Below are 24,255 nucleotides of genomic sequence, written 5' to 3'. Positions count from 1 at the left end.
CCGGGGATGTGTGGCTGTGACTCGGTGCAGCTCATTGCCGCAGCGGGTTGTGCTTGGCGCAGGGATCAGCACCATGCCCAGCCCCTCATGCTCCCCAGCCCCGCTCCGGAGCCATGGCAGGGCCCGGGCCGGCGGCAGGGTAGGGCAGCACCGGCGCAGCGGCACCGGCACGGCAGCTGGACGTGCAAGGCGAGCACGGAGCCGGGCTCAGTGACACGTGCTGCTCACAGCACAGACCTGTGAAACCACGCCAGTGTTGGACTGGTTTCCATTTCACCACATTCACAGCTAAACAGGTTTTATTTCTAATTTTCCTTAAAATTTGTCTTGAAATAGTCTTCATTAATTTAAAGACAGGTCTCGTTTTTAAACGTGAAACCAAAGAAAACTTTGTTGAATACAAAACCCCCTGGGGCTTCCAAGGGAGCAACCGAGCAGTAACCACTCGCCGCAACCTAGACGTGGTTTTACGCAGGAAAGCGTTTAGCAGCTGCTCTGCGTGGCACCGCCACGCTCTGGCACAGCGACGGAGCCTGAGCATCCGCTGCCAGCAAACACAGGGGCCTGTGGGCCAGGGAGGAGCCTTTGGTACCGCTGGGGACGACCCATCTGCAAAACACGCCAAAACTCCAACAGCTCCTCTAGTCCCTTCCCACAGCCAGAGGGTTTTCTCTGCCGGCTCTGGCAATGCCGGTGGAAGCAGGAGGCAGACCCTTGTGTTAGCAGAGTGTGAGCTAGCATTTCACACACCACCACACCAAACAGAACTTTGATATGCTAAGCAAATATTAGACTTTATTGGTTTAATTTAATTAAAATTTATTAACCTTTTATTAAACATAAACCCTCATTAAAATTCTCATTCCTGTCTCCTACAACAGTACAACCATATTCTCATTTCCAAGCCCATTAAATATCACCCAAAGAGAGCCTATTTCTTGAGCACTGATTGTTGATAAACTATAATATTAACCCAGGCGCGTCCCAGAGACTTTGGGAAGAAGACGAAATGAAATCCAAACAGAAGCCCTGGTGTCATTGTTTGGGAAGGAAACCTGGCAGAGGAACCGGGGCGCAGGCCAGCCCCGCTGCGCACAGGGACGCGTGCTGGCGCAGCCAGGCTCTGGGACGCGTCCGGCAGCGGCCGCGGGCAGAGGTTTTGCCTTCGGCTGGTCTCTGTGCGGTGGCAGCGCTCGGCCCCGGTGCCACGGCTCCTGCTGCCCGGCAGTCAGCGGGCCGGCGGGCAGGCAGTCCTGGGCCGTGCCCAGCAGGGCTGGCGGTGGGGCCCGCTCCCTTGGTGCCCAGCGAAGGCACCGTACACAACGTGAGAGCCTCCACGGAGGTGCGGAGCCGCTCCCCAGCCCTGCGTCCCTGGCACGGTGCCGCGTCCCACAGGCAGCCCCAGCTCGGTGGTGACTTCGAGACACGGCTGCGGCAGTGCCAAGGTCTGCTCGTGGGTGGGTGGGTGGGTGGCTGTCCCCTCACGACGCCCCGCTGCTCTACAGCCTCTGCCTCTGCCCAGGGACCAGCGCGGGACCCGCGCGCCCCAGACCCCCCGCGGCAGACCCCGCGGCCTCCCGGCCCTGGTGCCCGCGCCGCAGTGCTCGGCCGGAGGGACAGGCTGGCGACCGCCGGCACGGCCCCGGCACGGGCGCGAGCGGTCAGCGGGCAAGGCGGCCGGACGGCGCGGGCGGAGGCGGGAGGCCGGGGCGGCCGCGTGCCGGGACGGAGCTGCCTGCCCGGCCTCCGCAGAGGCCTGGGAGCGGGCCGAGCACTGCTTTGCAAAGGGGGCTTTGCTGCAGCCTCTGCTGAATTCCTCATGGATCAACATCTCCTGTCACACGGATGTTGTTTTATTTGAGAGTAAATGAAGCACAAAGCCTGAAACTCTCTGTGGCAGCTGTTGGGGTTAATCCTGGTGCCCACGGATCACTCCAGCCTGAGAAATAAAAAGTGGGGAAGGCCCCATGCAGGGGCTGAGCACTCTCTGCCTCCGGGCTGGCATGACCCGCCTGGACAAGGTCCTGTGCAGCCTGCTGTAGGTGACCCTGCTTCAGCAGGAGGGTTGGACTAGATGACCCACAGAGGTCCCTTCCAGCCCCTACTACTATTCTATTCTGTGATTCTATGACTCCGGGCACCACAGAAGCACCCACAGCTGCTGGGAGCAAGGACAGCCCTGCTCCAGGCATGGGGAGTGAAACCCAGCCGTCGTCCTTTACTCTGTCGGTGCTCCCTGATGTGCTCAGCTCCTTTTGTTCCTTCTGCAGGAGCACCCTTTGCCCACCAAGGCGCACATGGCCCACCATGGCCAGCCACACCGCGGGGCACGGTCACACAGGAGCAGCTCAACACCACGGCTGCTCCGCAGCAAGGCAGAGACACCACTGCACCCCCGAGCAGAGCAGGACCAGCCCAGGAGCCCCCCAGCATCCTTCTTGGGCTGAGCCCTCCTCGCTTGATTAGCAAAGACAGAGCCACTCCTCCGCAAACCTTGGAAGCAGCACTCCGGCTGGAGCAGGAGCAGGGGCTGCAGGTCAAATGGCTGAGCCCTGATGAATATGGAGCAGTGCAGAGCAGGTAATTGATTTCAGGGAAGCGGGAAAGGGGCGAGCCGTGACAGAGGTCAGAGGGACGGAGGGACCTGTCAGAAAGGGCAGCACAGGAGAGCAACTGCATTTCTGGCAGGCAGGAGACGGGGGACAGGTGCCTGCAGAGACCGAGCCGCACAGGGGCTTAATAAAGTGGGGTCTGTCCAGAGAGGTCCAGCTTGCTCGGCTCCTTCATCTCCACCTTCAGCTGGGGCATCTCTAGTTGCAGGCATTGCTCCAAAAATTGATGTGACTGCAGAATTTCGGACAGAGGCAATGCGTTTTTTCACAACCTCTACAAAGCCAGGTCTTTTCTTTCAGCATCTGGGGATGGCTTTGCAAATCTGTTCCTCTGTGTTCCTGGCGCTTTGCTCCTTGTTGTCCTGTGCTGGTCAACCCAAGTCCCAGCCAAGCAGTGCCAGTTGTGACGGTGCCTTGGGCCTTCCCCAGTCCCCAGCCCACTCCCTTTCTCGACGGCTGAATTTCCATGTTTTCCCACTGAGCAGGTCTTAAAATCTGCGCCCGCCACCTCCAGATCACACAGTGGCGGGGAAGGGCACTTCTGCACGCGCCGGAGAAGCGAGTGCTGCAGTCGGCTCGCTGCTGAGCTACCGAAGCATCTCGGCACGCGGCCGCCTGCCAACGTCTCCTGCCAGGCAGCGGCGCGAGGGTGGGATCTGCCTGAAGGATGGTGCTGGCTTGGTGCACAGCTTGACCTTGCTTATCACAGACAAATTCACGTGCAATAGCTATAAAGAAAAGATATGTTAATTGTGCCACATAAAATCTGTGATTACTCCAGCTAATCTGTCAAAGCTGGGAAATATTGACTATTGTGGAAGGAGACCATTTGCTACCGCATCTGTGGAGCTGAGGCAAACTCTGAGTGGCTCCTGGCCGCTGAGCGTATTCGCGGGAGGAGGGAGAGCAGAGCTACGCAGAGGAGCAGAGGGAGAGCAGAGCTACGCAGAGGAGCAGAGGACGCGCCGCTCCGGAGATGGAGCAGGACTCCGCGGCTCCGGCAGATCCAGGGGCAGTTCTGAAACATCTTCCCATGGAGAGCAGGACACACTCCGTCCTAAATCGACAGCATGGATGTTGCCGTCTTCTTCCACAGACCCACCAGCAATGAGGAGGGCCAGCGAGGTTTAGGGAAGGCAGCGGGACGGTTTGCCCCATGCTCCAGAGCGTGCAAGCACCCAGAGCCAGTAACAGCCCACCCTCTCTGCTTGCAAATACGGCGTGGGAGGAGGAGGACAGACGTACATAGAGAGCCCTTCACTTCTTTGTTCTCAGGCTGGTTCAAATCTGACATCTCTTCCTAGATCCTAGAAAAGCTGCTCATGAGCTGCAAGGCACATTTTTTAGGTACCTTCACCCTACCACAGCAGAAAGACCCAAGCCCGTAAAAGATTTTTTATTGATACAGACTGGGTATGTGTATATCACTGGTGGCGTCATCCCACCCCTGTTAACAAGATTAAAAGCCACTGCTTGCATGTGCCAAGCTTACCAAATCATTACCTGCTGTATATTAAGTGTTTAATTGCATAAAATGACATCATGTTTATCTCTGCAGCATTAGCATCTAGTCTGCAGTGTCAAAGCGGTAAACATGCGTGATATCATCAGTCATTATGTGGACTTAAAATCAATTGCTCTCACTGCACCCTCTTGTACAGAGAGGAGCACAATACATTAATGAACTTGAGCAAGAACCTAAGTGACAAGATGAAACAGCATAAATAATATCACTTAAAATGTGTTATCTATAACAATGAAGTGTCTCAAATAGTAGAATTATGGATTCCAAAGAGGAAAGCAAGTTATTGAGATTCACACCGTGGGAGAATCAGTGTGTGCTCATCAACGAAATCACCTATAAATTAATCTGATTTAATGCTGGACGTAGGTTGTATAAGGCACCAACATCACTAATCAGCTTTATTTTATAAATATGTCTCATTCTATGATCTATTTGCCTGCACAACTTGACTAAGCAAGAATTTTAAGACGCGGGTCAAAAATTTCTCCCCTTGCCTTATGATAATTTCACTTAGGCCCACGTTAACAGTTCTCTTGGCAACTTATTAGTCCCATTATTTCAGAATTCTCTTCAATGAACCATTTTTTAGCTATCAAAACATTTAGTTCCAGCTGGCTTCAGTGATACAGACTTCAGACCAACTGAATTTATGAGTTTAACAAGATTACATAGTCAAATAGCCATTCCTTACGGAGTTCATGTTTCTAAATAAACTGTCAAGGTACAACCCCGAACAAAGTCTATTAGAAGAGGACACGCAGAGTCCATTGACTTTAACTGTATTGATTATGGATAATTATTTGGTCTCTACTGTCTTCTCAAATTTTTACTAATTTTCTGTGGGAAGGCTTAAACTTTACTGTTTACTTCTCAAAAGAAGGGAAAAGGACAAGAGCAAAAATCCTTTCATCTCCCCTTAACCATCACGAAATCTTCCCATGGCCTGTGGCGGTACGGAAGTTCAGACTATCTCGGAGTGAGAGCGTTTGTAGCTGGAGGTGGATTATTTGCAAAATGAGAGCCCAGCCGGATGACATCCTGTCAGGATAAACAAACCGTTCAGCCACGAGGCCGCGAGTACTGACCAGAAGGAAAAGAAAGATCTTGCACCTGGCGTATCAGGCACTTCCAGTTCTGCAGCCAAAGACAGAAACATCCCGCGGGCAGCCGGAGGCTCCTTGGCGCAGCCGCTCAGCCCCACGTCCCTCCGCCTTTCTACGCGCAGGACAAGCCCCGCTCCTCGTCCTCCGGCCTCGCAGCCCGCCCAAGCCAAGGAACCGAAACGTGTTGTGACCGGCAGAAGGAGGTGCGTCTGCACACCCGGGACCCCACACAGCCCCACAGAGACCCTGTCCCCCCACCCGGGACCCAATGCACCCCACTGAGACCCCGTCCCCTCACCCAGGACCCCACACAGCCCCACAGAGACCCCGTCCCCCCACCCAGGACCCAACACACCCCACTGAGACCCCATCCCCTCACCCAGGACCCCACGCAGCCCCACAGAGACCCCATTCCCCCTACCTGGGACCCGACACAGCCCCACTGAGACCCCATCCCCCTACCCGGGACCCCACACAGCCCCACTGAGACCCCGTCCCCCCACCCGGGACCCAACGCACCCCACTGAGACCCCGTCCCCTCACCCAGGACCCCACGCATCCCCACAGAGACCCCATCCCCCTACCTGGGACCCCACGCAGCCCCACTTAGACCCCATTCCCCCACCCGGGACCCCCCGCAGCCCCACACCCGCCACCTCCTGCCCCGGCCCCGCAGGGCTCAGCCCCCATTCTCCAGCTCCAGGCAAAATTTCCACCCGCAACGGGAGCTCCGGTGGGAGCCGCACACGGGGGGGGGGGTGTCTCCACGCCCACCAGAGCCCCGCACGGCCCCGCACAGCCCCGGCCCCGTGCAGCCCCATCCCCGGAGGAGCCCCCGGAGGGGCTCGGGGGTCCCGGGAGGGGTCCCGGGAGGGGCTCCGGGGGGGGGGTGCCGCGGGGGCAGCCGGCGGGCCCGCGGGCCGGGGTCGCAGCGAGCCCCTCTGCCCCGGGCCGGGGTCTCCCCGGCCTCTCGCCGTTGGGGGTCACTGTTCCAACAGCAGCCGCCGCTCGCTGCTTTCCCCGGTTATTAAAAACAATATTTCTGCTGCAGCCGTGTCCTGGTTTGGCTGCGATGTTAAGCTGGAATGAAAGGGTTTGTGGGGAATTTTTTTTCTCATTTACAGCAACTTCCTTAACTTCACTTTGAATTTCCTCTAAACTCTGATGAAATACAGTTCATCTGCCACCAAAACCTGAACCGAAATGATGTGAAAAAGAACGCACGAAAGGCTTTTTATGAGCTCCCATTCTCCCTGCACAGGCAGCCCTGATCAGGGACTCTAGGCAAGGAAATAATTTCTTTTAAATGAGTGTCTGGTTCCCTTTATATTTTTTTCTTTCGCTTCAGATTACAAGGGAAAAAACCCAAGGTGTCAATCAGCTTTAAAACAGTTGAGCTGATCTTATTTCTTCTACGTACTGTATTCAAGCCAAACATTCCTTGACTAGAAAAAGCATAGAAAACTCATAATCGCTAAATTGGTGCTTTTAAAGCCCAAATTTAACATGCTTCCTCGGGGACATTTTCCCAGCATAGAGGAAAACAAATATATGTGATATAGTGTCTATTATAGAGGTTAAAATCTGCACCTATTGTTTCTTTCACCCTCACAAGAAGAAAAAGGGAATTTTGGGTGGGAGAGGTATGGGGAGGCAGCAGTGCCCGGGCTGGCGGGGGCAGGCAGGGAGGGAGGAATTCCCTGCGACCGCAGAGCCCAGCGCAGCCAGGTGATCCGCTTCAGGAGTGACACCATTTTCGCAAGAAAACAGGGAAGATCTACAGCATTTTCCTTTTGAACTCCGTAGATAGTGGAAAGGAAGATGTTTTTCTTCACTTTGTATTTAGTTTTTAAATCTAGGTGTTTGTTGGCTGGTAATAAAACTCCGTGCAGGAATCCGAGCACGAAGTGGATGCTCGGTCAGGTGATGCAAGGACGGGCGCTGCGGAACTGGGGCTGGGCCCGGGCCATCCTTGCTCTGCGCTGGGGAGCAGGGCTTCAGCATTTTCGGTCTTGGTTGTCCTTGGCATTGGAAGGTTCACAGCCCCTTGCTGGGGCAGCACCTGCAGGTGGTGCTCCCATCACCCTCATTATTTTGGTTGCACCTGGGCTAGGTTCAGAGGCCATCTCCTCCTCTTCCTGGGAGGGGGGGCAGCTACCAATGGCCCCTCAGCCGGATGGGGGCTGGCTGTGTTCCCAGTGCAGCTGAGGAAGAGGCAGATGGAGGAAGAAGAGCAGTGGTGGCTGCAGCCTCAGCTTCTCTGGGCTGGGATGACACCTGTGGGCATCTCTGCCAGGAGTGCCTGGAGTCCTGGGTGCGCTGCCTGCCTGCCTGCCCGCCTGCCTGCCTGCCCGTCGCTGGTAAAAGCTGTTAGCAGATTCCTGGAGAGAGGGCAAAAGAAGCAGGAAAAAGGTATAAAAATGATGAAAACAGTGTGTCTGATTGCAGCCCCTGGGTTTTTGTCTGTAATTAGGGAATAATATGTGAGTAAAGGGAGTGCTGGTAGCTTTCTATTTTTTAATCTGCTTGCTTTCATTTTTCATATATTAATTCCTCCTTTTTATCTCTCGTGGTACTTTTCTTTTGTCTGTCATCTGTTCCTGCATTAGCCTATATAGCTTGTCCTCAGCTCAGTTAGGGAAACTTCCTTCTTATTTCGCCTTCTAATATTTCCACTGCCTACCTTCAGGCAATCTCTCCTCGTACAGAGAATTGGAGAGGTGCAATAGCTGTTGTGAATTACTCCTCGCAGGCTGCTCCTGCGCTCCGTATTTATTACTGGATTTACTTTATCCGCAGCGATGTGCCGCTGCAGTAACCTGCCTGTCCGAGCACCGGTGGCTCCGGGCGCGGGGTCTGCAGGGCTTCCACGCCCCAGCGGGCTCGGGCAGGAGCTGGAGCCTGTTCTGACCCGGAAAGCTCTGCCTTGTGCAGCCTTGGTGGAGGAACTGCTGTGGAAGACTTTTTCTTTTTTTGAAACGCAATGGAGGTTAAAATTACTTGTTGTGGTGTCCTGGAGCTTTGGCAAGGTCTGAATTGTGAGCTCGCAGCGCTCCTGTTTGCAGCAATCAGTTAATCCCTTCTTGGGCTTACCCCTGCTTACAGAGAAGCTGAATCTGTCAGGGAGAGAGGGTTTAAAATCACTGTTAGCAGTTGCATAGGACCTAGAAGTTATAGTGAGTGGGATAAGAAGAGTGGTAGCTGCCTGATACTTGGAACTATAGCATTTATTTGGGGCAATAAATTGTTTCCTCTGGCCCATCAGTCGTGTCAGAGGATCTCCACAATGACCTGCCAACCCCGTCTCTCCTCATTTGCGGCACGCCAGGCTGTGAGCGCAGCCAGCGAGGGGAAGCAGCCAGAGCTGGGCTCCGGGAGCTGGGGAGGGCAGCCCGGCTGGGAGCGCCCGGCGAGGTGCGGCACCGTGGAGCCAGCACGGACGGCTCCTTCCAGGGCGTTTCTTGGATCCAAAGCAAGGAGGAGTTCAAAGAAGCCCTCTCCACTGACTGAGACGTGCCTGTGACGATGCCAGGCAGACACATTTCTAGAGACGCCTTTCTGGGTCACAGGAGCCAGAGTGCAAATTAGTTTGCTGGATCAGCTGAGGGGGTTTTTTGTATTCACAAAAACATCACCAGCTTCATTTTTAAACTGCGCTGAGACTTGTGCATCCTGCCTACAGTGCGGCCATAGCTCAAGTACTGCAAAAGAATTGCGTTCCTTCCTTTCTGGCTTTGCTTTGATTCCCTTTATTTTATCTTTAATTGGATTTTAAATGCCGTGAGATGACAGAGGCAAGGATCTCCCCGCGCAGCGTGCTAACTCTCCCACTGCAAACGTACAGCTTGCTTAGGAACTGAAACCAAACACAGCTTGCTCACCTGCAGCAGGTCTAAACAGTTGTTCCTGAAGCTGCAGCGTGGACAAATGTTTAAATTCTTTAAAAATATTAGTATAAATCTTCACAGTATAAATCGGAACCTAAATCCTTCAAAGCTGGGAGAGAAAGCAGGGCCCTCTAGTCAAACAGTTCGTTGTTTTGTTAATGCCAGGAAATATCTGGTTACCAGTGTTTTCTTGGTGTATCTCAGCCTAACACTTATTTAGCCAATTAATCATCAGTTACAAAAAATGATTTTTGTTAATATTTTTTTCTGGATCAATAGATTTTATACAAGAATCTTTCTGCTCGTTAATTGGAGGGCAGCTCCTTGAAACAAATTCTGCCTGTGATTCTACCTTAAATTCATCAGTAGATATTAAATAGGTCATTGGTGTAATAAGGGCCAAATTTGCTTCTCATAGATCACAGTGGCCAGTGCTCCTAGGGTCTAATTATCCCATATTTGGTCAATAAGCCATTAACATACAGCCATGGATGTTAATAACCATTTCATGAAAAAGTCCTGGTAATTTATGAGATCAACATTGGTTAGGAAAATTAATAAATATTTCATTCCGTAAGATTTATCCGAGGACGTTTCAGTCTGAGGGAGGAAGCATTGGGCTGAGGAAAGGGGGCCCAAGCTCAGATAAAGGAAGAAGGTTGGGGGAAAGAAAGCCCGAATGCCAAGCCCATGGTAGCTGGGTTTAACTTGGGCTAATAAAAATTTACTTCAAATCCTATAGCTAATAAATCCAAAGGGTGTATGAGGGAGTCCAGTAAAACCTGACTTAACATTATGTTAGTGCTATTAACAATATTTATATAGATGTCATTTCACAGGAGGGTTAAAGCTGGTAAATTATGGGCCAGGCATAGTGAGTCGCATCATGGAGCTGGCATGTCTGTATATATTTGGGTACTATTGCCTGCACCTTTTTGGGTAACAAGGGTTTAAAAGAACATGGAAAACGAAGGTGGCAGTCTCAGAATTTCCGGTAACTTCTAGGCTTCCCATCTCAGTCAGCACTGCCTTGAAGTTTAATAAACTTCATCATAGGATTTAATTTACTGTGTTTACCAATCTATTCTTCAACTGATAGTAAATCTATTATATTTTGTTAGGTATACAGCAGTTATAAAAATGTGACGTATTTTTTCCAGCTGTAGTCTTTAGCAGCAACCATGTTTTGCACACTTCTGTGTTCAATGTACTTTCCAGCCACTAACAAAGGTGGTGGAAGCTGGAGTTCTACCTCACAGTCACTTCCAAAATGTCAACTATTTGAAACTTTAGACTGCTCTTAACAACCCGGTTTTAGCCTGTTCGGCTTGGAAAGGCAGTTGATGTCACGAGCAGAGTGGGGTGACTGAGCAGGAGGGGCAGAGCCTCGGTGTCCCAGCAGCGACGGCGCAGCCCCGGGCACCGGGCTGGGACGGGCGCGGTGCTGTGCCAGGAGACTCCCCTTGCAGCGTGCTGCGGTGCCGTAGCCGAGCGCAATGCCGGCCGTGCCAGCCCTGCCTGGAGGAACGATACGCAGTGTAAGGCTGGATCAATACAGTGCTTACACAAGTGCTTAAAATAAAACAAACCAAAATCCGGGTTTTTAACGCTTTGCTGAATTGTGCCTTTAATTACTTTTGCAGTGGGTTGAAATTACGCACCTCGCCTGGGTGTTCTGTTCCTCGGGATCTCACTGACAGGGATTTACACATTCAAACAGTGATGTGTGTTCTTACCAATGTGATTGCACTAGATAATGTCTTTCCTGCAAAAAATTGGCTTTGGAGATTAAAACTGGGATTGTGCCGTTGTAGAGCTGTGAGGAGGGGTCCCGAGGGTTTGTTCAGCCCTGCCCGCGTGGGCACAGCCGGCTCGGGAAGCTGTGCTGGCAGTGGCCGCGATGCACTGCCCCGTCTTGGCGGATCCGGGTCCGTGGCACCCACCGTGAGCTGCCTTCAGGCCAGCTTGCCTGGGCTTGGCCACCGTGGTGGAGGGGTTTAGCGTTGTTCCAGAGGAGGTGGAATGCGATGCTCCCCTTGCCTTCGCTGCCTGGCCTGAAAACTTGCCGCAAGGGGGGCTGCTGGAGGAGAGGCTGGTCCGTTTGAGAGGAAGGTGTGTTAAGCTGACGGCTTCAAGCAATCGCTTTGTATGTGCAGCTCCTTTCTGCTTTAGCCTCCTAGGGTCTCCCCGGCTCGGTGCTGAAGGAGCTTGCGTTGGGGGATGCGGCAAACACTTGTAGGCCATCGACTGTATTGTTAATCTATGTTGAATGATTGCACTATTCCATCCTGCTGCCTCTCTCTGATTAGACTTGTAAATGAAAAACCATAAAAGTCAAAAATGAGAAAATAGAGAACAGAATGAGAGAAGGCACTTATCCCCCAGACGAGTGCCTGAGCACCGCGAGCAGCCCCAAAGCTGAGAGCTGGGTGCTCTGCGTGAGGATGCTGCTCTGGGTGCTGCAGCTCTCCCGGCCCCGGGCGAGCAGCGGCACCCCACTGCCTGCCGGCTCTGGGCGACGGGGCCGAAGGGCAGAGGGGGAAAGGGAAAGCACCCTCTTCTCTTCCCACGGGGTGTTTGTGGGGTCCCACCAATCCAATGCAGTCTGGCTTCAGGCCTTTACTTGCTGATTAAGTTTCACCACCAGGTTTTTCCATCCACTCCTTGGCCTTTGTGCCCTCGGTGACGCGACGTCTGCTGCCCCTGCCAAGACTCTCTTCAGTACATTAGCTTAGCTATGGGTAAACTCAGACATCGGGGAAAAAAAACCACTGACAGTTAATAGAGCCCTGTAGGTCCCTGACCCCTGGCGATAAGCGTACAGTAGCTGGCAAAAAAATACATTCTACGTCTTGGGGAAAAGGTCAGAGTAGCAAGAGAAAATAGGCTGTTCGTATTTTGTGGAATATTTATCAGGGCTTCAGGCTCCGGAGCTATGCAAGGGGCTAAGGGTCTGTAACGGGTGCTCAGACAGGGCTTCCCAACCGCTGCAGCACAGAGGTCTCTGCGGCAAATTGCCAGCAGTCAGAGGGCTACACATCATTTGCATAATCTGCAAGATCTAATTGTGTCTTTGGGCTTTTAATAAAATGGGATTGGTTTTATTTCAGTGGTTGGCTCCTAATAAAGGATTCAGCATTCTCAAAATCAGAATGGATCGCGTCCGCTATTGCAGCCCTCCCTGTTTCCAGCCGAGACACCCGGCACCCTGTGAGCCTCGTGCCCGTGTCCCCGGGGACCGCGGCTCTGCAAGCGTCGGGGACCGAGCCAGGAGCCGTTGTCCAGGTGTCCATGGCAGGATATGCTGCCTGATGAGGATGTGCCTTTGTCAGCCTAAAAAAGACACGGTGTATTTATGCTTTTGGGTTGGTTTTTTTTTCTTTTTCCAAAGTCAGTGGAGAGTAGAAAAAAGGGAGGAAAGTAGATGAAAAAAAGATTGAGAAATGGAAGAAGAAAGGCAGTAGGGTGTAAGTGAGGTGCTACGGAGAAAGAAGGAGCGACCAGCCGTCAGCTTCCGTTTGCTCGAGGTTTTACTGAGGCTCCCCCCTAAAGAGCCAAAGCACTGCTCTGGTCTCGGAGGCGCACGCCGGAGTCCCGGCAGCGCTCTGGGGAGCTGTCGGCCGCTGCTGCCCGCTTCCCCGTGGGACGTGCGCGAGAAGAGCAGCCTCCCTGGCTCTGCGCCTGGTCCGAGCGTTCGGGCAGTGCTGAGCTGGGAGGAAGCGCGCTGAAGCAGGACTAAAGCAGATCTGGTACTGCTTAGGCAGTGGTACAGCACAGCGCACAGCCAGAATTAAATATTAATGATCAGTCTTGAGACGCGTAGCCCTCTTCTCCGTGCCCGAGCTGTGCGGTTCTCCCTCTCCCTTCTGCAGCGCGGCTTTGGCTTTGCAGACCCTCGTTGTCCCCTTGGCTCGGTGGCCCGGTCGCCGCGTGCCGGGCAGGTGGCACGCAGGAGATGCTCGCCGCGGCGCTGCCGTGCCCACGCCTGCCTGCCTCCCACCCGGCTGCCTCAGCCCCTCTCAGATTTAGATCTCCCTGCTGGGAGAGCAGCGTGGAGCTGCTGCACAAGCAGCTTGGCCGAAAAAATCAATAATCTTTTCAATAAAGCATTTTATCCCTTATATATATTGTCTCTCATAAAGATTTTACACGGACAAAAAGTTCAGAAGTTGGTGTAAAAAATGTTGGGAAAAAGGTGAAGATACGTAAGTAAATTACAAACTTGAGGCTGTTTGCAGTACCTTGGGAAAGTGGGAGTTATATTGATGAGTTTTTATTGATTTACCATCATTCCCAGTGTGGACATTTTCTGGTCTATTATACCACAGTCGCGGCATATTCCCATCGCAGCACTAAAGAGGAAATATGGACAGCCTGACCTTGGCAATATGGAGATAATGAAATACCCTTAATGATCCTTCCAAAAGATTTTACAAGCCAACTTCAGATTGTATCTTCTCTGTGCTATGCTAATTTTTAAGACGACTTGCGAGCAATGCCAGGGTTCTACAGCCACGAGTGTTTTGGGGTTCAGTGGAGCAGGAGTGGGTGACCTCACTGCCCAGTGAGCAGAAGTTGCTGTGCAGCGCCCGGCGTCTCCAGCCAGACCCGGGGTCAGTTGTGCCTTCCCAGGGGCTGCTGCCCGCCGCGGCACCGGGCTCGCCCTGCGGCGCAGCGGCACTGGCCCTGCCGCCGGCCGGCACCGGCTGCCTCGGCCCCGCCACGAAGCCGCAGCCCCGGAGGAACGTGCTCAGCGCCGGGAAGAGTTGCGGCACTTCAGGGTGACTTCGGGGACAGCTCAAGGAGATTTACCATATATATACCTGCCTGGAATTGTACCTAGCAGGGACATAAATAGTAGGTTTCAGTGCTCTGCTTTCTTCCTCTCCCCTCCCCAGCCCAGCTGGCAACACAATTACCAGTCCCAAAGTATTATTTTCTTAATAAAAATGTTACGTGTAAGGCAAAGCCACAAATGAGTAACAAACGCATGCAGATTTCAATCACTCCCTTCTTTATTCCCCAGCGAGACTGCTAATGACCTTCGTGCAAACCTCCACCAAATCTTTTTTAAAGGCAAATATTAATTTCCTAGCATGAAACAAGGAAATAAAAAAGCCTATTTTTCATGGGAACCGTGCAGAAAGAAAGATATATTTTCCTTCAAAATGCGGGGAGGATTTTTACATTTTGTCACTTGCTTTGCATAGACTTGGTAGCACCATTTGTTCACCTCTGAATGTAATCTCTCCCCATAAAGCTTTGCTTTAAATTCCTAGGCTACCTGTTTGGCTCTGATAGCTCTTTAGCTGCGCCCGGAGCACGGAGGCTGTACGCTCCTGCCGCGTGCTTCTGGCTCACCGGGAAGAGGCTGGGAATGACTCTTTAAATTTTAACAGCTGAACCATTCATTTTTAAAAAGAATGCACCAAAGCAACGTAACATTTCGTAGCGAAGTCTCCAAAAGTTATTTATAATGCAGCAGCCCTTTGTAGGACCTTGCGTTGTACTGTGCGACGGCCTCCGTGGCCGGTGCGTTTTCCCACGCCAGCGAACGTCAAAGGTTCGATAGAAGTGGAGAGACGTGGGAGCACACGCACAGAGCTGGGCAAAACCGGCCGTACCGCTGCCCGCCCCGCGCAGCTGCGTCCCGGGACGCAGAGCCCTGCGCACCCCCACGTCCGCAGGGCGAGCGTAGGGAGCTGCTCCCACGGCGAGAGGAGCATTTCCGCGACGTTAGGCCTTCTTTGAACGCTAGTTTTGGTATCTTAGCGGTTTGTTGAGTTGCCAGACTAGGTTTCCGTGTGCTCAGGGTGAGTTTGGACCTGCACCTTCGGCTGCCGCCTGCTTCCAGCAGTTTTCCACCGCTGCAAGGAATTTGCTTGGGCCCCAGAGTCAGAGCTCTGACGTGTGGTATGAAATGCAGAGCCGTCCTACAGCACAAACCCGAGCTTTACCAAGGAGATCAGGGCATCCAAGCCAGTCTGTGCAAAATAACTTTCGTGCTTGATTCCAGAGTCACAGCAGGGGCATAGATGTGGCTTCTTCCCTTGTTTTAGACCTTGCCTACATCTTCAGTGATGTTTTTCAGCACTAGCTTCATTAATCAGTTGAAGGAGTGGTTTGAAGGGTGCTTTCTGGAGGTTATTTGCTGGGGTTGTATTCCTTAAGTCTTGTAAACTTTTCTCACAACAGCCCACTTAAAAGGAATGGAAAAATCCTAGAAGAGCCAACACAAAACAAAACTGTCTGCGGCGAGCCGTGCCTACTCGCGAGCTCCACTCTGGCTCTGGCATTTTCTCGTCACCGTGTTGCACGTCCCTGCCGCTGGCTCTCACCCAGGCCACGTGCTGAAGAGCGTCCTGTTGTGCTCCCACCTCTTACCGGCACCGCGAGGCATTCGGGTCCATCCTTCGCTTTCCCTGCCGAGCAGCTCCGTGTCTGCACCTCAGGAAGCAGACGGCAGGGCGCCGCGTTAGCTGTGCTGGCCTGCCAAACCGCGCAGCTCTGCCGGCGAGCCCGCCTCGGCAAAGCCCACCGCCAGCGCGTGCCCCTGCCGAGCCGCCCTCCCTTCCAGCAGCCGTGACGCTGACGAGCGGGGCAGAGCCGCGGCAGCCAGAGGCCGAGGCGAAGCGGCCGGGACCCCCAGCACGCCCCAGCGCTCGCTGCCCCGCAGCCCGGCAGGAACGCAAGCCTCGTCCCAGAAGGTCCCCGCGCGAGCAGGTGGTCCGGCCGAGCATCCCTGCAGAGCAGCACCGGGGCCGAGGAGGCCGTGCCCGCGCGGCGGGAGCCAGCGGTGCCCGGGGCCAGCAGCCCGCCCGAGGGATCCCCTCCTCTGCTTCGGCGGGTCGTCAGCCCGTCGCCACACAAAGTGAGCAACAGTTTGCCTGCGTGTATCTGGGGGGAAAACAGTTAATATGACAACAATAGCATTAAATCAGGCACAGAACTTCAAGTACAAGTCACAGCAAGAAGTTGTTAATACCTTTATTATGGGATAAAATGTATTCATGATATTAAAGACATCACATTTCTGCCCTGGTGTCACATTTTAGATGTAGCGTAGATAAATGATATATCACTGTAAGAGATCTACAAAAACCATTAGTAACCATGACATTTTGACGTCAGATTTTAAAAAATTCCTAAGTAATCTTTTTGATTTATGAAATGGTGTCCAGGTTCATCGAGACTGATCTCAGATTTATCACAGCCTGGTTAGAATTATTAATGATTTTCAATTTGTAAATCCAATGCCAGCATGTCCAAGTGCTCTCAGCAAAATCACAGAGAGCTGACAGGGAGATTTTCCTCAATCCATAGTTTTCAGCTATTACGAGATTTTTCTGCTTAACCCTGTGCCGCCCGGCCGGGCGCGCCAGCCCGGCGCACAAAGGCATTGTTCTGCCGCGGCACAAAGAGCCGCGTCCCGGGCACCGCCGCATGAATCACGGCCCGAGCGGCCATGAAACACATGGCGTCAACAGGAATGAATGATCTGACTTTTACAGGCTCCTGCTGAAGACCCTTAAAGACTTAAATTATAATGAGAAGAAAAGCTGATCTAAGCCAAAACAGGCGGGCTTGGCCAGTTTTTCCCTACAATTCATCACGAGAGCAGATGAAAGGGAGGCAGGGGCAAAGAAAAAAGCGCAGGCACGTCGCCATCCTCAGCAGCCTTGCAGGAATTTCTCCGGAGAAGGAAGCACACCTTGGGTAAACAGTTACAAACTCCAAAGCCCACGCGGAATATTTGCTTCCTGATTTATGTGATAATTGTCCCACCACTACAGGGGGGCATTAGGGGGAGACTTGGATGCTAAGATTTTCTCTACAGTCCAAGGCGGCTGTTCCTCAGGAGGGGGTGTGGGGGGTCTGTGCTGCCATACCTGCCCGCGGGCCGTGGCTGGTGTCACCGAGCGGATGCTCCTAGTGTCACCCGCCAGCTCCTCCGGGACCAACGTAGCCTTTTTTTTTTTTTTTTATGATGGTTAAAGAAAAACTGCCATGATTCATCCTTAGGCTGCAGACACATAAATTATTATTTACCTCAAAAATTTATATCTCTACTATGCCTAAGAGACTGAATTTTCAAGACTTTGGGTTTGCTTGGGGTCTGCCCTGCAGCCCTGAAGCCCCAGGTGCCGGCACAGCTCCGGCCGCCTTGCCGGGGTTTTCCAGCCCAGCGCCAGGCGGGTGCGTGGAGGTGCCAGCAGCAGTGCCTTCCCCTTCTGACTAGGTTTGGCCTTTTTATCTTTAAATTTTGCAAAATGTCTTCCAAAAGGAGAAAGGAAAATCGTAATTTCTTGTCCAGAGCAGCAACATAAAGACCTTGCTCCTGCCGCGTCGCTCGGCAGTCGGGGTGGTGGGTGCTGCCGCCGGAGCCTTCGCTGTCTGACACGCCGGCCACGCCGCCGGCTCTTCCTCCCTGAGGCACCCAGATGTGTTCAAACAGGAGAAACAAAACCTGGGCTGTGGGGCGGTTTTGGATTACTCACAGAATCAGAATCACAGAATCAGAATCACAGAATGGTAGGGGTTGGCAGGGACCTCTGTGGGTCATGTAGCCACAGCCAAGCAGGGTAAAAGAGCCATGCAGCCTGGACCGTGTCGAGGAGCAGGGCTTGCTGGTGCTACTGCAGCCGCTGAGCGGATTTTAGCTTCACACTGCAGGGGCGTCAGGGAGGCACCATTTCAGGTAGGATAAAATTCCAGTCGTCCTCCAGGCTGGGGCTGCTGGGGCTGCTGGTACTTCACAGAGCACTTGGGTGCCTGGTGAGAGTCAGTGTCTAGTTTTTTCTCAAGTACTCCACCTTAATTGGGCAGGTAAAACTCTATAATTAGGGACCTTAACTGGGGAATTTTTCTAATCCATCATATCTGCTCCATTATTCAACGCTATCAAATCCACGCATGCAAGAAGAAGCAGGACATTCTTCACAACACTGTCAATATTACCGTCTTTCCAATTACAGAGCATTATAATGGCAATCTAATGAGGAACTGTGACATGCTGGCTGCAACTCCTAACTTTTGATTAAAGCCTCCTTCAAGATGCTCCCCTCTAATTTATGGCTGTCCAGGCACGGGTAAGGAAACACTGGGAGCCTCCAGCGCACGCTCTGGGGACCCCGGGAGTCCCGGCAGCCCCGGCTCTGTGCCGCGCCGGCGAGCTGCCCCGAGGCCAGCCCTCGAGCCCCGTGCCACTCTGCCGGGCGGGCAATGGTCACCCCCTTCCGCGGGGCCGGGGTGACCTGCCTCCCCCCCCAGGACCCAGACTACCCGGTATCCAGAACTAAACACAACAAATATGCTTCCGTCCAGCCCTGTAGAGCTCCTTCGGCTTTTTCTTGTTCTCTGACATGTCACTTCTTCATGCGACCCAAGTATTTGCTGGCTCCCACGTTACGCTGCACGCGCGGGGCTAAGCGGCTGCCCGCGGCCCGCCAGCCGCTCCTCCAGCAGCTCTGCTTCCTGGCTTGCTTCGGGATCTGCAGACCTCCGCAGATGGAAAGGTCGCTTTTAGAAGCCACGCTTTGCAGATTGCTGCCACATTATACGTTTTAGCTAATGTAGCCTTTGCCGATTTCTCTTGAACGCGTGAGTGTCAGTTACTCAAAGCAATGTGGACAATGAGGAAAAGGTCTTTATAAAGAGAACCACGCTTGCCCAGGCAGCACGCGAGGAACGGGAGGAGGTGGAGGAACTGGACAGCGAGTGCCATGAAGGGAGCAGCTTTCACGCGCTCTTGCTCATGCATTAGTCGTTTTCTCTGCCCACCTCAGGGCGTGCCGGGGTACCCGCCTGCCTTCGAGAGCCCGCCGGCTGGCGGCACCGCTGACGCCGGCGACCCGACCCAGCCCCACGAAGCAGGGCCCCGTGCGGGGCCGATCCTCGGGCAGGCTGTTGCTGCCTGCGGAGAGAGCCCTGCGCCGGGGAGAGCTGGGTGGGTTGCTGAGGGTCGCTGTGGCCGGCGGAGCGGCGTCAGCAGCTTCCCAGCTCTGTCGCGATGCCGGCGTTTTCTCTAGATCCTGGCGTCCGGGCGGTACCCGTACTGCCGGTGAGGCGGCCGGCAGAGCGGCCGGGAAGCTGTGGCTGTCGCCCGTTGCTGCTGACTCCTCTGCCCGGGGTCTCGCTGCCCACCACTCCGGACACGAGCCCCAGCGGGGGTCAGCCCTGCCCTCGCCCTGCGGCACGCGCAGGCACCCCGAGCACCGTCGAGGGGGAAGCGGAGTCACGGCCGCGTTCGCGCCTGCCCCGCGCAGTGCACCCGGGGCAGCCCGCCTGTGTCCCCACACCTCGCACACGTGCCGGGAGGACGCCCCAGCCCCTGCTGCGGCCTCTGCAGAGTCCCTCGTGGAGTTTAGCAGCATGATACACCACGTTGTAACCTCTGAGTACTTCAGGGGAAGAGACAGAGGCACAGCTCTGCCCCGGGAAACCTCTGCAGCGCTACGGGGTCCGGCCTCTCCGCTGGCTTTGTTCTCTGACGGCTACTTGGGCTTTCTTCAGATGACAAGGGAAGAGTGCGAGTTGTTGATACTGCTGCTGAAAAAGGGGTTTATTAAAATATTCTTCTGACAGGTTCATTTTCTGAATTCCTCTGGATTATTTCCAGCATTCCAGTTCCATCAGAAAAAGCTCTTTTCAGGGGCTGGGGAGAGGCTGTGAGTCATTTCTTCCCTTTTCTTCTCATTTAGATGGGAAAGGTTAATCCTTTGAAAGTCTGAAATAGCCACGACTAACTGCAAGGGAGCGTGCCGTTTCACAATGCAGGAGAAGTGCTTGGCCAGAGCGATATCCTGAGAAACTGTAATCCTGCAAGAGAAGTCATAATAACAGAGGGAATAAATTGTCACAGCGGCGGCCGCGGTTGCCATCTGCGTGGCTGGGTTACGCACGCGGTGCTGCGGCCGTGGCCGGGCGATAAGGCCTCCCCTCCTCGGGCGGGGGAGCGGGCTGCTGCAGGGTGCTCGCCCTCGGCAAGGTGGGTGACACCGTCCCATGGACCTGATCCACTCCGCAGCACCCAGTCGGGCAGGGTGAACCCAGCACGCGAAGGAGTGCTGGTCAGCTGGTAAAACCACGCTTTTTCATCGAGCTTCTGTTATGATCCCCGATCTGGAGAACCTCAAAATTACCATGTGCTCGAGTAGAGGTTCGTCTCTGTGAGGCCGTTCACACCTTTACGGAGGAATTCCTGTTCCTCATGCATGACCAGGAAAGAGCAAAAGACGATCAGGTTTGCATCGGGACTAACGACAGACGCGTGGCCAAACGGCCCCGTCGGACACAGCCGCAGTGACGCCTCGTGCAGAGCCACCTCCCCGGGCGTGCCGGGAGCGGATGGCAGCAGCCGCCCCGGGACCGCAGCTGGCAGCGCGCCCCGCAGCCCAGCGCTGCGTCCCGGAGCCGCGGCCGGGTGCTCGCCACGCGCTGGTGGGACCCCCGCTGCAATGCCCTCCCAGCCGGCCCTCACCCCGGGGCGTCACCCACGCTCCGCAGCCGGTTGTGGAGGGTCCTTGGCCCGCTGGTGCCGGCGATCCTCCACCGGCTCCGGGAAGCCAGGTTGCGCCGAGGAAGGGACCTGCAGGGTCCCGGAGCAGCAGCAACCCCTCTGCCCCAGCCCCCGGGGCAGGGGGAAGGTGCCGGGGGCGAGGCACGGCGCGGGGCATGGCATCCCCCCCGCCCGGCACGGCGCCCGCCCCTCCGCTGCCGCGCTAACGAGCCAGCACCGGCGCCGCTTTCCGGAACAAACGTGATTCCAGTTGAAAACTAACATGACAACTGGCGCACGCGGTAATAACCCAGTGCGCAGACATGGCTCTCAAGACATCTACAGACTCCAGATTAAATGAAATTTTGACAGAGAAAAATATGTATTGGCAACATTTCTTGATCCACAATTCAAAGAGAAAATTGAAACCATATTTCCGTAAGAATCAGACGCTGGAAAGAAGTTCTTAATAAACAAAAAGAGACAGGTCATGTAATTCACTCCCTTCTCCTCTTTTTCATTTGTTGGCCAGTAACTATCAAGAGTCAAGGAAAGAAGGTTTTTAACTGAAAATTTGTACTTGAACCTGACAAACAAAGCAACTTGGAAGGAAGTTTCCCAGCTGCAAGTCAGAATATTTATGTCTGGAGATGTAAGGAACATTTCAAAACATTAAACAATTTGTGAAAAAAAAGCTGCTGTTTCTGGGCTGAGATCGCCTGGCTTACGGACTCCTCTCCCCCTCACTTTGAAAAACAACGGCTGCAAAAACCAGAGGTGGGGAGAGTGGACGTGGGCTTCTCTTTGTGCTTGTTTAGGGACAAAGTGACTGTCACCCCTGGCAGGCGGTCAGCACGTCGCTGCCTTGGTGGAGCCTGCGTGCACGGTCGGCTGGCCTGGCGAGGCAGCCGCGCTCCGCGGGAGCGACCCAGGAACGTGTCCCGTCAGGAGATCTCTGCGGGGCGGTGGCTGCACTCAACAGCCATGCCCTCAGCTCGGGATTTTTTTCCCCGGATTTTCTGCTCTAATTGTTCCCAAGGCTGTAGGGCCGCGGCAGTGCCTTGGTTTGAGACGCTGGACGCGCACCGGAGCAGGCTGGGGAGGAAGGACACGGCCGCACACAAACAGCGAGCGCCGGCGCTGGGACGGGGGTTGCCAGGGGCAGAGCCGTGCTCGGGGGTGGCCGCAGCAGCCCCTTCCCCGGGGACCCCAAGCGCTGGCAGCACCCAGGGGCAGCGGGCACCTCCTTCCCCGTCTGTCCCAGTCCTAGCGCAGGAGCTGCTCTGCAGAGGGAAGGGTTCCGCGACGCAGCTCCTGCTCTGCGTATTGCTGCTCACGACAGAAATACTGCTTCCTTCTGCCAGAGCCGGTCCAGAGAGCAGGGAGAGGGGGGCAGCTCCGGACCCCCACGCGGGAAGGAGCCCGATCTCGGCAGCATCAGCTCCTGTTCCCATGTCCTGCAGGCTCTGGAGCCGGACCCAGTGCTGCACCCCAGGACGGGGAGCCGTCCTCCCCCGGCGCAGCCCGGGGCGGCTGCAGGCCATGGCCACGGCCAGGAGCATCTGCACTGCGTCCCAGCCCTGGCCGGGGCAAGGAGACCGTGACGTCTGCTGGGGAGAATGAGACCTCCTGGCCAAAGTGGAGGAAACAAGGAGGAGAGAAGATCCTGGTGTCAAAACTCAGAAGAAAAACTTTCAGTGGAGGTTTTTGCTGCTGGATTTTTGTTGCAAGAGAGACATAGAGTTGAAAGTTCTTGGAAAGCCCCTCAGCAGAGCTGCCAAGGGGAGAGAGGTGGCAGCTACCGCACCACACGGCGGCGGTGCCGTGCCCGGCGCTCAGCAGCTCCGATGCCTCCTGTGCTGGGGGCTGGGCACGGCACCGTGTGCCCCTCGGGTGAAACAGCTCGTTTCTAGAGTTGCCAAACACTTGCTTTTGCATGATGTTTTCAATGAAAATGGGTTATTCCAAAATAAAGATTTTTCTCAGAAAAATAATGTCATTCAAGATTCTTTTTGTTCCAAACCTTGTGGCTCCAGATCTGGGGTTTGTCATGGCATTTTATTCCTGTTTGAAAAGTCTCCTCCTTCCTCCTAAGTGAGAACTGGAGGAAAAAGCATGGAAACAGGGTAAATAAACACCCCGGATTGTGGAAATCCTCACAAAATCCCCGCAGAAGACGCAGCTGGAGCTGCACCGCTGTGCAGAGACTCATTTCCCAGCTGCCCGGACGAGGAGGAGCAGAGCAGCGTCCACGGGAGGAGCCGCTCCGAGGGCCAGCGTTTGCTCCGAGATGGGACCCTCACCCCAGCGCGAGGCCCGAGACCCCTCGGACCCTCACCGGCCCCCTGGCCCGGCCAGCGCGTTGCACGGCCGGGAGGGAGGAGGCGAGCCACGCCGGTGTCGGTGCGGCCGAGCTGGCGGCTGGGCCCTCCTGCGCCGCAGAGTGACATGAATTAGCGTGTGACAGTGACAGAAAATGGAAAAGAATGGCCCCGCAAATGCAGTTACAAGAGAAAGGCAAATTGATTTAGTGGACATATGAGTATTTTTGAGTGAGAAAGCAAGAGAGCTGCCTGACATATTCCAAGATACCCTACGATTGCTTCTCTTAAGGAGATGTCATTCAGATTTTCCCGAACTAGCCCTTAAATTACAGTGCTATAAATAGGTAGGACACTGGCAGTATTTACAGGATGAGCATCAGGTGAAAAACTACAGCTTCTGCAGCGTCTGCTCGTCTCACCTTGTATCTGCCCTGCTGGAGGTTAACTCTTATTTCCATGTTAATGCCGCCTCAATCCCAATGACTGCCATTTGTCAAATTAACATTCATTTCAACAACCCAAAAGTGAGAGCTTTTAAACATTAATTCACAACTACGAGCTCTTCTCAGCACATTATTATGTTACTGTGATGAAACAAACTGCCTATGGAAAGATATAGATCCTGCTGGAAGTGTTGGCACTGCAGACGAGAGGAACCCCGCGGCGGAGGCAGGGCTGGCAGAGGTGCCCGCGCGCCGGTGCTGGCCGGGGCAGAAACGCACGGAGCCGGGAGCCTGTGGAGCTGCTGCCCGGGCGGGCTCTGCTCCCGGCGGGCGTCCCCCCTCCCAGCTGCAGACGCAGGCTGGCCTCGCTGGGCGGCTTCCTCTCCTTCCCGCACGGCATTCCCGGGAAGCGGCTCGCTGAGCGCCCAGTCCTGCCGCTACGCTGGCACGAGTGTTTCCCCGGCCAGAGATTACCATCTGAAACATTTAAATCCGTGCTATTTTGAGGCCGCAATTATTCCAGCTCTCACAATGACTGATCAATGTGCTGTCTCCGACTAATAAGACAAATTAGGGGAAGGGCATTCCTACGCCGATGGCTGACGAGGGCCCTGCTGCTGCGTCCTGGGGCACGCGCGTCGGGGTGGACAGAGGGAGGAAGCAGCCAACAGCCCTCGGGACCTGCCTCGCGTGGGAGCCACGCTGCTCCCTGAGCACACGCTCTTCCCTCGCGAAAAGGCAGCGAAGCCCGCGGCCCCACCGCTGCCCTTCTGCTGCCTTTCTCTAGGGAGAGGCCACAGGGCTTCCAGAAACCGCTGTGTTCACGGGTGACACAGCACGTGTGGAACCAGGCAGCCCCCGCTC

This window comes from Opisthocomus hoazin, chromosome 19 (genome assembly GCF_030867145.1).
Source record: "Opisthocomus hoazin isolate bOpiHoa1 chromosome 19, bOpiHoa1.hap1, whole genome shotgun sequence".
Classification (NCBI taxonomy): Eukaryota; Metazoa; Chordata; class Aves; order Opisthocomiformes; family Opisthocomidae; genus Opisthocomus; species Opisthocomus hoazin.
This window is presented reverse-complemented; position numbering follows the sequence as displayed.